The sequence below is a fragment of the Pleurodeles waltl genome, chromosome 11 (assembly GCF_031143425.1).
Source record: "Pleurodeles waltl isolate 20211129_DDA chromosome 11, aPleWal1.hap1.20221129, whole genome shotgun sequence".
NCBI lineage: Eukaryota > Metazoa > Chordata > Amphibia > Caudata > Salamandridae > Pleurodeles > Pleurodeles waltl.
Genome location: NC_090450.1, coordinates 807,615,369 through 807,631,149, shown reverse-complemented (window position 1 = coordinate 807,631,149; position 15,781 = coordinate 807,615,369). Strand labels below are relative to the sequence as shown.

The window sequence follows — 15,781 nt, the reverse complement described above, 5'->3', positions numbered from 1 at the left end:
TCCGGCTCCTGCTCCACAGTAAGGAACCCGCAAAGGTGATTGCTGGGCTTGGGAGGCTATAGCGCTGCCCTAGAAGGGAAAAAAAAATGGGCGGGGGGGGGGGGGGAATGGAAACAGCGGGTGGCGAGTCCCTAGCAATGAGGGGGGCGCGATCCCTCCAATGCAAGAGGCTCTTGTGGAGATGTGAAGCCTCATAAACACATGCAAAGATGCTCAATCAAAATGGGTGCGTACACACACTAAAAACACATCAAATACAGTAAATATAAGCGAGGAGGTACTAAACTGGCTGTGCAGCAACAAAGAAAGAGGATTACTAAAAGGAGGTTTCTACTTAAAGGACTGGGTTTTCAGTGATTGCAGCATGTGACTAGTGATGGTCTTGAGCTTCACCTGATATGTAGTTTTTCTTTCGCATTATTGTAATTTGCTGTTAATTTATGCCATAAGAAGAGAGAAGCATAATCAAAGCCTCTGGTCAGACTTCGAATAGTGGACATTGGCTGCTTACAGCCTACAGAGACAACATGTAAAGCCACAGTTTCCCTAACACGGTGTGATTCTTGCTTCACTCCGAATGCGAGTTTAAAGGGAGCCGAAATCATATGACACAGTGGCACCCTGTGGGTTGGCAGGTCTGTGCTTGCTAGACTGTAGTGACCTACCGAATGCAAAATAAAGTTTAGACTATCGTAATAACTTGAGCTATCCATGCCTCAGTTCTGCAACAAAGTGCTTTAACAACTGCAGCTTTGTTGAAGTCACCATTCATTTAGGAAAGAAAACCAACGTATTCTTTCAATAACGTTGCCAACTTGCGCTTTATAATACTTAACAGCATTGACTATAATCATTGCACGTAGAATGCTTTTAGGATCTACTGAGACGTGAACGCACCCGAGTAGGCTCCCTCAAAAACCCTCCCACAGATCTTCAGGCAGTCTCTCACTTCCAAACCGAAGAAACGTTCAGCCCCGCTACCATCTCATGGCTCTACAGGCCGTGTAGGTACTATCTGCTTTCCCCGAGCACCTTCTCCCTCTCTAGGTCCTGCCTACCTTCAGTCCCACCTATTGGGTTCCAAGGCACGCGTATTCACTGTGAGCTTAATTAATTTACTCCCTCTTTTCTGTTCTAACCTTCTTCTAGACTGTCTGAAAAATGTATGGGCACAGAACCACAAAAGCTCTTTCTGCCTTACTCCCGGTATAACGAGGATATCGCTAGCCTTGCGTATAGAATTAAGGAAAACATAAATCGAACGTGTCTTCAAATGCCTGTCACGTGACCAAGTGTGCTTGCTAAGCCTCTTTCGTCTAAGGCGAACTAGCACCCACTCCCCTCACCAACCATAGAGTCAGGACATCGTTGCTAAAGAGTGCTGTGCCCATGCGCGCGCCTAGCAGCTGGAAACGTGTAGACAGGGTCAGAGGTTGTGCTTCCTGCACGCAGTGGCGGCCGCTGTGTAGCTGGATACCAAGTAAAGAAGTGTAACTTTGGAGCACAGCGAGGTGAGATGCTGAGCGCGGGCGAAAACTCGGGCGGGCGGGGGTACGTTTTTGCCCGTCAAATATACATTGCGAACTCTCCCTGTAGGGTTCTCATACAGCATAGGCTCTCATGGAAAGAGATCTTTTCAAACATAGACACACAGTAAACCTCTGTCACACACTGTTCCAGTCACTCTCGAATACAAGAAACTCTTTAAAGACAGGCTTTCCGCTCAAAGATCCATGCACAGATCACCTCAGCCTACCGCCCCTGCTCCACGGGGCTTATACCAGCCCTTTTTCAATTAGACCCATGCAGGTGCATCTTGCCTATAAGCCTACTCGTAACGAAAGAACCAAGTGCATTCAGACCTCCCTGCGTACATTGTTCACTGTACACACCCACATATATATTGTAGTACTGTATCGACTGCTTGAATTTGACTATTCAAGGGAACATGCTGGGTGCCTTGCTCACTTGAATCTTTACACACTACAAAACCTGCTCATAATTCAACTTGCTTTGCTGTGCACTGTATCACTTTATAAAGCGCCTAGTCACCACAAGCTCCACCTGAACTGTCTAAACCAAAATAAATAGGTAGACTTTTCACTCATTTATCAAATCAGATTTTATTATCAGTGCATCTAGTTATTAAAAACCATTGCACTTTTACAATCAAACCGTCACTCTTAAAAGTGATAGATCTATAACAAAGAAAACCATGAACTTGTGTCCCGTTCAAGACAGGTGACATTGATATTGGGGTGTTATAATGTTAGCTTCCTGGCAGAAAGCTTGTTACAGAATCTTCTTGTCAGCCGTGAGTGCATTGGCCAAGGAGTGCTCCACGTCCTCCAGATATCTCACTGTATGGGTGATCAGTTTTTGGTATTAAGACAGATTACTGATAAGCGTTTGCGTATGCAGAACTACCCCCCCCCCCCCGTGAACCCACACTGGTGCCAGGAGGCTGTGGTGTTCTTCCAGGGTCCTGGGACACAGGCAGAGCATGCATGTGAGGCACCGTTTCGGGTGTTGGCCCACACAGCCGGCATAGTCTGTCCTTTGGTGGTCGTTGCCATGGCCTCTCATGTATTCCTACTGGGAGGCCTCTCATGTATTCTTGCGGTAGAGCAAGAACTTCCTCTTGATGCTGTAGGTTAAAATTGCACCCAGATATGACTGGGGGTTAGGATATTATAGCTGTTTAGAAATAGCCAGGCATGGGGCCTTTTCTGGAGTGCTATCTTGTCTTCAGTGAGAAACAGAAGCTTTATTCCTCTTGTGGTTAAGCTACGATGTCCATGAGCTCTCAATGCTGAACTGCTTTATTGAGGAGTCAAGGTAAATTCTTGCCGGTGATTGGAGTTTCTTCATTATTTCTTACCAGATGTCATGATTGTGCTTGTGGCCGCAGCCCTTGTTTTATGATGAAAATTGGTGAAAACTGCTCTCCTTGCTAGGGACTGTTTGAATAGACCGAACTCCAACCTTGTCTGTGCTGGTGATGTATGCCTTAGGAGCTTGAACATTTTCCTGTAGATGCTCATTACTGTGGCATCCATGACCACCGGTCCCTGCCACAGAATTCAATACTGCTGTAGGCTAATGTTGAAATCACCTTGGCTCTTGCTGCTTCAAGGAGTGGGCTGAGTGTGTACTTGTTTAGTTTTGTTGACAGTGTCCATAGGCCCATTGGAGAGCACACCCCCCTTCTGTTTTATTTCTTCTTTATGCCTGAGAAAAGAGCCAGGGTGGTCAAACAGAAGGCCTAGATATTTATAGGTTGTTGTTTCATCAAGCGTGTTTCCACTCAGCCCCCAGGCTGTTGCCTCCTTTAGGGATCTCTTGCCAATTATCACGATTTTCGATTTTTGGTAGTTGATTTGTAGCTCGTTCTTGAGGGCGTAGTCTTCTATGACTTTCAGGAGGCATTGTATACATATCCTTGTTCTGCCGAGCAGCACTACATCGTCTGCATATAGCAGGTTTGACTGTTGCTTCTTTCCCAATCGTGTTGCATGGGAGTTGACTGAAGATAGCGCCATTGAAAAGTCTGCCATGAAGAGATCGAATTGCGTGGAGACCAGGCCGCAGCCCTGTTTTTAGGTCTTTTATCATTGGGATCTTTCTGGATAGGTTTGACCTGTTGCCCAGTTTAATACTGACCCACGTGCTGGTATCTCAATGGCTTTCAACAGTTGCTGTGGGATTTGCCAGCATTTAATTTTCTCCCAGAGTCTGTTTCGGTTGATGCTGTCAAAGGCTGATTTGAATTTGATGAAGCAGAGATAGAGTTGGAGCTTCGTGGCCTTTGAGGAGTCCAGAATGAGCGATAGTGCCATAATGTTAGTGTTCTTACATGAGTTACTGGCGAACCCTGTTTAGTTTGGGGCGATTATTGATTCTTGACCGGCCCAGTCGGCCAGGTGTTACATTAGAGCACTGGCGCGTTGCTGGGTTTCGACTTGTCAGTGATGTTACCTTGTTGGATTTTCAGGGTATTTACAGTACTCCAGAATTTGGTGGCTTTCTTGTGTTTAATGTCCCAGATGAGTTTGGCCCAAAATGTATCCATGTGTAGCCTCCTGATTTCCCATGCTGCCAGTTTCAGATTTCCTTTTGCTTCTATCAATTTGATGAGTTGCCATTCTTGGTCGGGAAACCGGTGGACCAGCCGGAGTGCTTGATTAACTTTCCTCTATAGCTGTTTCAGACTGTGCGAGGAGTATGGCTTTTATGTGACTCCTTGGGTATGACGCCTGGTGACTGGGATATTTCTGGCGAATTGCTGGGTGTATGAATGAATAAAAACCTCCCATTTGTCTTTAGTTGCCCCTTCTCTTCTTTGGGAGGCTTTTAGCAGCTTGTCAGCTTCCTCTACAAAAGTATTAATGGCTGAAAAATCTGAATACTCAAGTCGCAGAGGTGCCTGTAATGAGGACTGCTGCTTCGATGTGCCTGAAGCTGACGAACGGGGTCCCCAGGAACCACAGCAAAATTGCTGAAGGGGCAACATCCATGTTGCGTCACACCTGTTGCAGGGAGCGATACCCAGTTGCGTGATTTATAGTGAGGAAGGTGGAGAAACCAACCATTTCTATATAGAATACTGTAAAAGCCAATGATCCCACGGTAAGAAAGGAGAAAACGACCTCTGAAGACTGAATGGCCACAGGAGGGGTGCAGAAGGGAAGCTGTACATAAGGCTGTACCTAGTATCCTGAACGAGGGCACTCCCACAGGGTGTTGGAAGGAGTGGAGAGCAGGAGGAGAAAAGTATAAAATATCCGTCCCACAATACTACGCCATGGGTAAAGCTCTCAAAAAGAAAGATGGAGAATTGGGGGGATCTCAGCACCTGGGGGACATCTAGCAGGAAGTCGGAGCAAACATTATACAAGTCAATGGAGACAATGCCCTCTACCCCTACACTTCCAGATGTATTGCAAGCTATAGCGGCATCGAGAGAGGCCCTAGAGGTTCAAAATAGACATGCTTAGTATTGATCTGGGGCTTTTGTGAGACGACCACAGGCAGCTATCGGAAAGAGTCACTGCGACTGAAAGGTAGATCTCCGAGACGATACCTACGGCAGTGGCTGGAGTCTGTGGAATCTCGACTATGCGCCCTTGAAAATAGAGCAAAAGATGCGGAAAACAGAGCACACCGCAACAACATTAGAGTGGTGGGACTCCCCGAGAAAGTTGAGGGCTCCAACATGGTGCGCTACCTGGAGGAATGGATTAAGAAGGAAGTGGCCCTGGAGGGACTCGATCTCCCCCTTTTTTGCCCTGGAGCCGGCACATAGGGTACCAACTGGACAGCAACCTCCGTGTCCCCTCCCCAAGCCTGTGGTGGCAAGGTTGCTCCGCTTCAAGGATAGGGACTACATTTTACAGCGTGCTCGGATGGGCGGCGACCTCGTTGTGGAGAACAATAGTGTTTCCCTATTCCCAGACTTTTCCAGGGAAGTATAGCTCCAGAGGGTCGCCTTCACTACCGTGAAGAGACATTTAAGAGAGGCAGGAATAATATACTCCATGCAGTTCCCCGCATGACTCAGAGTAGTAATACCCACGGGAATATAATTCTTTGCTACACCCCAAGAGGACCGGGCAGAGGGGCAGTCTAACCCGGGCTCGCGCAGCCCAACCCGATCGCAGAAGAGAAAGCGCCGCCCTCGTTCACGGCGACTGGAGACGGGCGATGCTGACTGGATCTCCCACTGCGCAGGAAGCACAGTAAGGCCTATAGGAGGCAGTAGCTTCAGCAGCATCATTGGGCGGATCATCGCCAGACCCTGGATCCCCGCTCAGGGAGGCGAGTAGAGACTCAATACCCTCCAGCGAGATCCTGCCAGTGGTCACCCCGGGAAACTATAGATGAGATTATCTAGTCCTAGCCCTGCCACTGAAGTGGGCGCTCACCTGGGCTGACTAGAGAGAACATTACTTAAATGACTACAAATCCGATCCTACTGCAGTAAGGAGAAATTCCTTGTGGCACGGCTCATGATGTTTATTCCAAGATATGTAGTTTTGGGAATCGGGTGGGTACCTGAGAAGCCTAGAGCCCGAGACCATGAATAGACAGTGTTATCACCCCCGCAGATCGTAGCCTGAGCGTTAGAGGTCACAAACATGTTTGACCATTTCTTGAACATGTTTGACCATTTCTTGTTTGACTGTTTGGGCGAATGGATCACACTGTTTGCCGTGGGGCACGGGAGTTGGGAAATGTTTAAATCCATTAAGAATGGGATTGTCTGCCGCTGCATATACCTAATACCACCTGTGTCACTATGGGACAGACCTCAGATGGAGGAGAGGACGTACCTCCCTGGACGCCCACACACCACCACTTATATACCCAGTGGCTGACCCCTAGCACTTAAAGTACTCACATGGAATATTAGGGGAATGCATTAGTTCAATAAACGTCATAAGGTATTCTCATACCTCACTTTATGGGGGATTCATATAGCCCTGTTATAAGAGACACACTTAGATGCCAAAGAGGGAGGAGCCCTTCAGCGTAAATGGAGAGGACAGGTTTATTGTACTAGATATTCAGCTTACACAAGAGGGGGTTCTTATATGGATCAGAACCGTAGTACCTTTTCAACACTTTAAATCTCTAATAGATCCCTTGGGGAGGTATATCATGATCACAGGAAGGCTAGATGGGTGGGAAATAGCGATAGGGAGGTTTTATGGACCTAACACTGATCAGCCAGGATTTTTGAGGACCCTTTCCGAACGCTTGGCCTCCAACTTTATGGGACCTGTACAACTGGGTGGGGACTTTAATTGTATATCTGCCACGACTCTAGATAGATTGTCAGGGGTGTGGAATTTATTAAAATATCTACTTGTCCAGGGGACAGGTTGCTTCTCAAATCTACTTGTCCTGTAAAAAGATCTATTAGTCCCTTTGGTTCCATGTAGTGTGGCGACAAATTATGGCAGCAATTAATAGCCTCTCTGATTATGCAAGGGCTACTACCATAGTAGGGCTTGAATACTTGCAGTTTCAATCCCTACTGTAGCAATTTCCTTATTTTGCCACCTTTCTGCAGATCTGCATACTGGGGCTGGAGGAAGCAGTAAGCAATAGTTCCAGGGCTGGAATGCCTTTGAGTCTGCAAACCTACTAACCTGCATGTTTTAAAGATTTTTACCAGCTTCTCTCTAATATTTTCCCATAATAAGAAAGGTTGGACATTTACTCCGGACAATGGCAGAATTAGAACTTCTTCCAGAGTTGGGAAGAAAGTGGCTGGAGGGAAAATGAACTTGCAAATGCTCAATAGATTTTCACATGAGAAAATCTACACATCGTATTTACCCATGCTAAAATACAGTTCACAAATATTTTACAGAGGTACGACATATACCATGGGTGCACTTTTGTGACTTTCTTTAAAAATTTGGGGCCACATGTAGGTAGGTTCAGATTTGTGACCTGCAAATTGCTAGTCGCAAATCCGAATGTAGGATGGTGTCCTTGACACCATCTGTGATTCGCAAGGGCTTCGCAAATGCCCACCTCATGAATAATCATGAGGTGGGTCGCAATTTGCGACCCCCTCGCGAATGGTGGCCTGCTGGAGACAGAGCAGGACCACTGCCTGCTCTGAAAATTTTTTTACAGTGACATTCACAATGGGAAGGGGTCCAATGGGGATCCCTTCCCTTTTGTGAAAGTGTTAGCACCCATTTGAAATGGGTGCAAACTGCGATTGGTTTGCGCCCGCGTTCGCGGTCACAAAACAATCCTACATTGCACTGCGAGTCGCAATTAGGAAGGGAACACCCCTCACTAATTGCGAGTCGCAAACCCGTTTTGTGATTCGGTAACCAGGTTACTGAATCGCAAAACTGGGTTTGTGCATCGCAATGTGCTTTTTGCACGTCGCAAACAGCGAAAGTCGCTGTTTGCGACATGCAAAAAGCTACCTACATGTGGGTCTTGGTCCCTAATTAGGTCTGGTGTTAACAAAGACATTTTGTTTTTATTAAACTTCTATTTCTCTCTCTTTCGGCTGGCTTTACTGTGAGTGATTGCATTCTGCTCTTCCACAAGGAGCATATTGCCACACAAAGTAGTTTTGTTCAGTGTCAGGAACTACAGTGGCAATCAGTGACGTAACGAAACTGGAGGGTGCCCCTTTGCAAAGAACATGGAGGAGACCCCTCTCCAGACTCACTCAGGGCAGGTGCTGTGCTGAAGGGGCCCCCTGGAGGGTGGCTGCGGGGCCTTTGTTATGCTGCTGGTGGCAACGTGTGCTTTTAGAGTTCAAAAACGTTTGGGGGGAGGGGGGGTTTGCCAGTGTTTGTTACAATGCTGAGGGCCTGGTAGCTCCCACAACAATAAAGTGTTACAAAAGCCATGTCAAAACAAGACACGCATTGATGAAACTAAAAGACTTATAAAAATATGTCAGATCCGTTGGCTTTGTCAGTGTTTGTTTATTTTCATGCTTCCCATAATCGTGTTGAAAATGGTTACACTGATTTTCCATTAGAAATATTTTTGGGAAATACTAGCATGCATCAACACATTTTACTAAATGACACTTCATTTGCATATAATCAGAGAGCATTCTGGGAGCATTATACTTAGCCTCTTAGCCTAAACTTTTCAAACATGTGTGTACACGTTTTTCTTTTTTTGTACTGGAACCAACGTCAGTAGTGAAGTGTGACCTTAAAACATTTATTTACAGCACTCACCCTAATAATGAAGGCTTTCAAATAATGAACCATAAATACAAGTTCGAACAGCATTATCTTTTGGAAACACATTACCTCAACTGCAGAGAGTTCCACTCTCTGTAAACAGGCAGCCAAAGGGTTTGTGCTGCAGGGGGTTGGGCCTACTTGTCCCAAGGACAAAGTCAACATAAAAACTTGTTGCCCTTGACCCCAAACAAGATGTCCCGGGTGTTATTCCTTCCATTCCCTGTTATATGACCTGCATGTAAGGTTGGACACCTTCCTGTGTTCCCCAGACGTTCATGTGCTGACATGCTAGACAAAATACTTGAGCAGAACGATCTCAGATCACAATAATTTATTATTAGGGCTTTGCTTGGTACCCCCGAAGCCCACATGGCGACTCAGGCCAGAACTGTTAGAAGACCAAGGGCCATATGTACGAACACATTTTCCCATAGACACAGAATGGGCAAAACTGCTTGCTACATCTGGTCCCAGGTCTTTAGAAATGCCATTGCTGCAGGCATAACTACCTACTTCAACGACAGTGAGGGTTCCACAGACTCACGACTCCTGGAATGGGACTCCTTTAAGGCAGAAATAAGGGGAAGAGGCATCGCCGCCGCCTAGGGTGTCAGACATATGATAATACGGGACATTAAGAAGGCAGAACAAGAGTTGAGGGAGATAGAGCGGAAACGCCCTGGAGAATTAGAACTCCAAACATTAGTCATGGACGCCCGGAAACTAGTAGCAACAGGGGTTGGAAGGCTCCGCTGTTACGACTATAAAGCTTACCTGGTGGGAACTCATGCTGAGGGCGACCAAGCTCGCTCGCTTTTGACATGGTTGGCGAATCCGCCAAAGAGGGGGTCAAGTATAGTCGAATTAGAAACATCCCTATGCCAGACGGCCTATAGCCAGCTGCAATTAATCAGGAATTTTATAATTATTACTTAGATCTCTACAGGAGCAAGGTCAACTTGTCGCTAACAGACATCCAAGAGTTCTTATCCGACCTTAACCATCTGACACTATCATAGCAGTAATCTGAGACCGTAGGACAGGCAATTAAATTCTCAGAGGTGCAGGCCGCTGCCATTAGCATGGCGCAAAACAAAACTCTGGTACTGAATGTCCTACCGGTTGAATTTTATTCTTTCTATATGGCAACGCTGGGGCCCCAATTGGTCAGCATGTACGAAGAAGCCGAGATAGCCGGGACTCTCCCTCCATCAGCGCAAGAGGCTCTTATCATTCCCCTTTTGAAACCTAGGAAGCCATCCACAGATGTAGCTTCCTACCGACCTCTGTCAATGTTATCGGTAGATTACAAAATCCTTAGTAAAATGCTAGCGACACGCCTCCTACCACATATGCCCAGCTTCATCCATAGTAACCAGGCGGGATTTAACCCTGGACGACTTACATCCCTTAACATACGCCGACTATTCTCATTACTCGATGACATCTCTTATGATGAAACTAGTGCAGTGGTTTTTGCTGTAGACTTTGAGAAAGCACTTGACAGCTTAGAATTACCATACCTATATGATGTGCTATGCAAATTGGGGCTAGTTGAGAACTTCATAGCGTGGATGCGACTACTCTATGAAATGCCACCGGCGAGAGTCCACACAGGCAGCACTATTTAAGGGGACTATTAAGTGGAATGAGGCACCAGGTAGGGATGCCCGCTCTCCCCTCTCCTCTTTGCCTTGGCTATTGAGCCCCTTGCAAGCCAAGCAAGAGCGGGTACTGCATATAGAGGCTTGAGAGTGGGGAACTACACCCATTTCATGGCCTTATATGCTGATGATCTATTGTTATTCTTAGCGGATGCAGATGACTCACTTTGGGGAGCGAGGCAGCTACTGGATCGTTTTGGCTCACTATTGGGCCTTCAGGTGAACTGGGGGGGAAATCCAGTATATTTCCCATGATCCCTGACCGAGCAGCACCTCAGGACCTGAGAGGCCTATAATGGGAACTCCGTTGTTTTGACGTATCTGGTAGTGCATGTCTATCATAACAGAAAATAGCTTTTTGAAGCTAACATAGGGCAATCACTGCGGGGACTCCGCAGCAATATGACCTTCTGGGAATTGCCACCCTTATCAGTGTCAGGAAGAGTTGCTTTATTGAAAATGATTACCCTACCACAACTGCTTTATCTTTTTGTTACACAACTGATATGGATACCCGAGCCTTTTCTAAGGTCCTGAATTAATTTATAATTGGATTTGTGTGGGGAAGGGTAGACGATGACTTGCACTTGAAAAGCTTCAGAGACCTATGGGGGACTCGCAGTACCAGACTTCGAGATCTATTATCTAGCAGGCCAACTGCAGTGGTTGACCCAATGGATAGCGAGCCACATGCGGCCGGACAAAGTGGTAACACCCTTTACTCTGGACTTCCTGACTTTGGTCAGCGTGGTCCTCCGGCTCGTCCCTCCAGCTGCGACCTTACCAGCGAAACTGAGGGTGCTCCATGCCTGCTGGCTGCGCTACCTCTGCAGATCGGGTGAGACTAGGCCCTATGCCCGGAAATCACAATGCAATTTCTATCAGTTTTAGGCCATGTAGGTGACTTGAGTGGACTGTCTATCTGAGTAGAGGCAGGAGCAACATCGATGGGAGTGTTGTTTGAGACAGGCGCTTTATTACCATTTGAAGAGTTCAGGACCCAGTATGAATTACCACAAGGGCACTTCTTGCACCATAGAGTGGTCACGAGCAATCAATAAACACTGGAGAACGGGACGAACAGAACCTCCCCTCTCAAGCATCTGTCAATATTTGACTAGCAGTGCAGGTACATATAAAGCAGTGACTTTCCTATATGGGAGAATGAGTGGAAGAACATAGTGACCTGGGTCCCCAAAGTATCTAGGAATGCCAGATTCAAGCTCATTAACTTATATGTACTACACTGAGCATATTTGACACCAGAAAGGCTGTAAAGGCATTTTAATCTGATGGAAGCCAGATGCCCAATGTGTGAGGAAGAGGCAGTCGAGTTTTTTCATATGTTCTGGGCCTGTCCAGTTTTGGGAGGCTTCTGAAACTCGGTGATTGGTACACTAGAGGAAGTCATCAAAAAGGAGGTCCCTTATGACCCCAAGTATTGCTCACTCAATGGCTACCCTCATACATCCTGACAGATGGAGACCAACCAGTTCCAGGACCTAGCACTATTGTTACCAAAAAGAGAGATAACTAGGAATTGGAAACAGGCACGTGGTCCCCTGTGTGCGGCCTGGAAAAGGGAAGTAATAAGGTGGACAAAGGCTGAGGAGATGGTGAGGGACCAAGAGGTCAAACGAGGTCAGGGTTGGATTGAGAGAGCCTGGGCCTGTAGTACTTTAATATGTATCTTAGAAAATTCATAAAATATGCTAAATAACAATACACTACCATCCTCTAATGCATAACCTAGTCAAGTAGTGAGTACATAATGATATCTTGCAAATATCCCTTGAAGGACCAAACAGGAAATTAGGAATAGCACACACTGGGGGATCTTGAGCAACACGGGAAGTTAGACATAATGGGAACGCAGGAGAATTGGTGTGGCGGAGGACATATGGGGAGGGGGGAGACGAGGGTAGGCACCTGAGCTGAAGTGCAATTAAAACAGATGAAAACATGATGATCGGCAAGGGGGAGGTAGCAGGAAATGATGGAGCGTATTATCTTTCATAACTGTTGAAACACAGATCCCCCACGCCAATAGCCACATTGTTCAGACATCCTTAGCAGTAAAAGCAGTAAATACTATGAATGGTATCAATAATATCTTGATAATGTTGAAAGAAGATCATCAACGTAGAGCTCTGAAAGTGCTTAATTGTTACTAATAAAGTTCAATAAAATATGTTTAACAAAAAAACAATGCGAGTGGGCTGATAAATTCCGATCTGTGTAGTAACTTGCAGTTGCTGCACATAGAATTATGTGTTTTATGGTAAGTGTTGCAAGGTCAAACCTGCCATGTTGCTGGACACCCTAGACATACTGTTTGGGGTCAAGGGCAACACGTTTTCATGTTTATGTTGTCCTTGGGACAAGTAGGCCCACTCCTCTGCAGCATAAACCCTTTGGCTGCCAATTTACAGAGCAGGGAACTGTCTGCAGTTGAGGTAATGTGTGTTTGTATGTTAATGTTGTTCGAGCTTGTATTTAGGGTTCATTAATTAAAAACCTGCTTTATTATGGTGGGTTCTGTAAATAAACGTTTTAAGGTCACACTGCACTACTGAGAGGCGTTCTAGCAAAAAAAGAAAGTGTGCGCACATTTGAAAAGTTCAACAATATGAGGCTAAGTATGAGCTCCCAGAATGCTCTCTGATTAGATGTACGTTTGCAGAAGCTTGTACGCAAGTGGTGATTCTTTGCTTTCAGAATAAAATGTTTTTAAAAATGCAAGTAGGAAAAAAACATTTCACTACTTTAACATTTTAAGTGCTATTTCTTTGAAGCGTCTTTTAGTAAGATGTGTTAATGCATGCTAGTATTTCCCAAAAATATTCCTATTGGAAAATCATTGTAACCATTTTTAACAAGATTATGGGAAGTATGAAAATAAACAAACCCTGTCAAATCCAACTGATCTGATATTTCTTTTTGTGAGTCTTTTGGCTTCATCAATGCATGTCTTGTTTTGACATGGCTTTTGTAATACTTTATTTTTGTTGGAGCTGTCAGGCCCTCACCATTGTAACAAACTGACAAAAAGAAGAAAAAAACGTTTTTGGTCTCAAAAACACACATTGCCACCAGTGGCGTAGCACGGCCCCGCAGCCCCCTTCCAGGTGGCCGCCTCAGCACAGCACCTGTCCTGAGTGAGCCTGGAAGAGGGGAGGGGGGGGTCTCCATGTTCTTTGCAGGGGGCCCTCCTCCAGTGTCGTTATGCCACTGATTGCCACAGGCTTTCCTGGTACTAAACAAAACTCCTTTGTGTACCAATATGCTCCTTGTGGAAGAGTAGAATGCGATTACTCACAGTAAAGCCAGCCAATAGATAAAGAGAGAACTAGAAGTTTAATAAAAAAAAAATGTCTGTTAACTCCAGACCTAATTAGGGACCCAATTCTTAAAGAAGGTCACAAAAGTGCACCCATGTTATATGTCTTTGAATTAGTGGCTTTCATGAATTCACAAGAACTTACAGAAGTAGACCAGGAAATGGTACTCCTTGAAAATATTTGTAAACTGTAGATTAGCACGAGCATATGTGAATGTGTAGATTTGCTCATGTGAGAGTCTGTTGAGTGCTTACAAATTCACTTTCCCTCCAACCACTTTTTTGCCCCAACCCTGGAAGAACATCTCTCCTTGTCATGAGTACATTTCCAACCTTTCTCCTTATGAAAAAAGATTAGAGAAGAGCTGCTAAAAATCCTTAAAAGATGCATGGCAGTAGGGTTGCAGACTTAGGCATTTCAGCCCTGGAACTATTGCTTACTGCTTAGCCCCAGTATGCAGCTCTGTTAAAAGGTGGCAAAATAAGGAAATTGCTACAGTAGGGATTGAAATTGCCATACTATAGTAGTAGCCTGGCATAATCAGAGAGCTGTTACATAATGAGATTGCTGCCATAATTTGTCGCCGCACTACATGGCACCAAAGGGACAACTAGATTTTTTTTATTGGACAAGCAGACTTAAGAAGCAGCCCGTACCATGAACAAGTAGATGTTTTATTACATTCCACACCCCTGCCTGCTGATATAATGTGAAGAGAAAATGCCTGGTAAATATTAGCATAAATGTTAATTTTTGTCTGGCAAGCACCAAAGTCCCCATGGTATGATCAGAAACTTGTGATAAGCAACCTTGGTGCTAGTTCGGTGTGACAATTATGGCATGTGAATGTCATGAATGTCCCCTACAGGATAACCGGCAAGTATATCTGCCATGATTACTCAACTATATATGTAAAAATGAGATCTTGACTTTTTGTTTGTCCTTGGCGTCATGCTAATCTAGCATTTGTTCAGAGGTGTAGGCCTGGTCCTGGTAATGCAAGGTCCAGAACCTGTTCTGTGACCTGAAGTGGCTCACCAAGTGTGTCCTCACGGTGGGCATTGGAGTTCTTTCCTTGCCTTGGCTGCAGTGCTTATATTGATGGTGCAGGTGTCCTGTGTTTTCTGAATCAGTAATAAGATCACACCTTTTCTGTGTGTCAAGAATAGTCACCTACTGGCTTCTTTCATGTACAGTTCCTCTGTTGTGTGAAACATAGAACACTGCCCTGACATTCTATGTACTGCGTGTATATGTAAAGTAATCACGGAACAGATAAAGCACCACAAAATCTAAAGTAATCACCAAACAGGTAAAGCACAAGTTAGCCTGCAAATGTAACAGTGAATTAAAAGGTCATATGGAAATCTAGTGCAAGGACTTATGACTTTTTATGCAGTCAGTGTATAGATAGCAATGAGTGGTTTAGTACTGGGGAATATTCTGATGCTAGCACTCTGGGGTAGTTTGCAGTGAATTTGTAGATTTAGTCAAACTGAATCCTGTCCATAACTAAATTAAGGGGAGTAAATAGGTGCTGTAGAGCAGTGGTTCCCAACCTTTTGATTTCTGTGGACCCCCACTTTAACATTAATGGAACACAGTGACCCCCCACTGAATCATCATGGGAATCCAGGAACCCCCGTCTAAGTCATTACTGGAAGCTAAGGCCTAATTTATCAATATTTGTTAATACTTTTTAATTTTCTAGGCTCTCGTGGACCCCCTGAGATGGCTTTGCGGACCCCCAGGGGTCCCGGGCCACAGGTTGGGAACCACTGCTGTAGAGCATGGGCTAGCCCTCCTCTGACCCATAACTTCACACAAACTATAGAACCCAACTTGATTAGATCAATCTAAGAACCCTTCTGTTGACCTAAGGGCAAAAGAATCATTTTGTTTTAAAGAACTTTCACCCAACAGGAGTACCTGTTGGCGGCATGCTTCATCGTAGAGTTCTTTCCTGTTTTGTTGCAGAAAGGGGTTATGCTACTACCTGTGTGATGCATGGGAGCACTTTGTTGGAAAAGGATTA

The 15,781-nt window shown here is 45.3% G+C and overlaps 1 protein-coding gene across 2 annotated transcripts in view; it reads left to right on the top strand.

The window, feature by feature from the left end:
• Window positions 1–1,386: 1,386 nt before the first annotated feature.
• The window catches only part of THOC5 (THO complex subunit 5), a 224,071-nt gene continuing 209,676 nt past the window's right edge, over window positions 1,387–15,781 (top strand). For both annotated transcript variants that reach the window (XM_069214584.1, XM_069214583.1), the window contains exon 1: window positions 1,387–1,511. The gene's annotated coding sequence lies outside the window, so the exon portion shown is untranslated. The remainder of the gene's footprint in view (window positions 1,512–15,781) is intronic.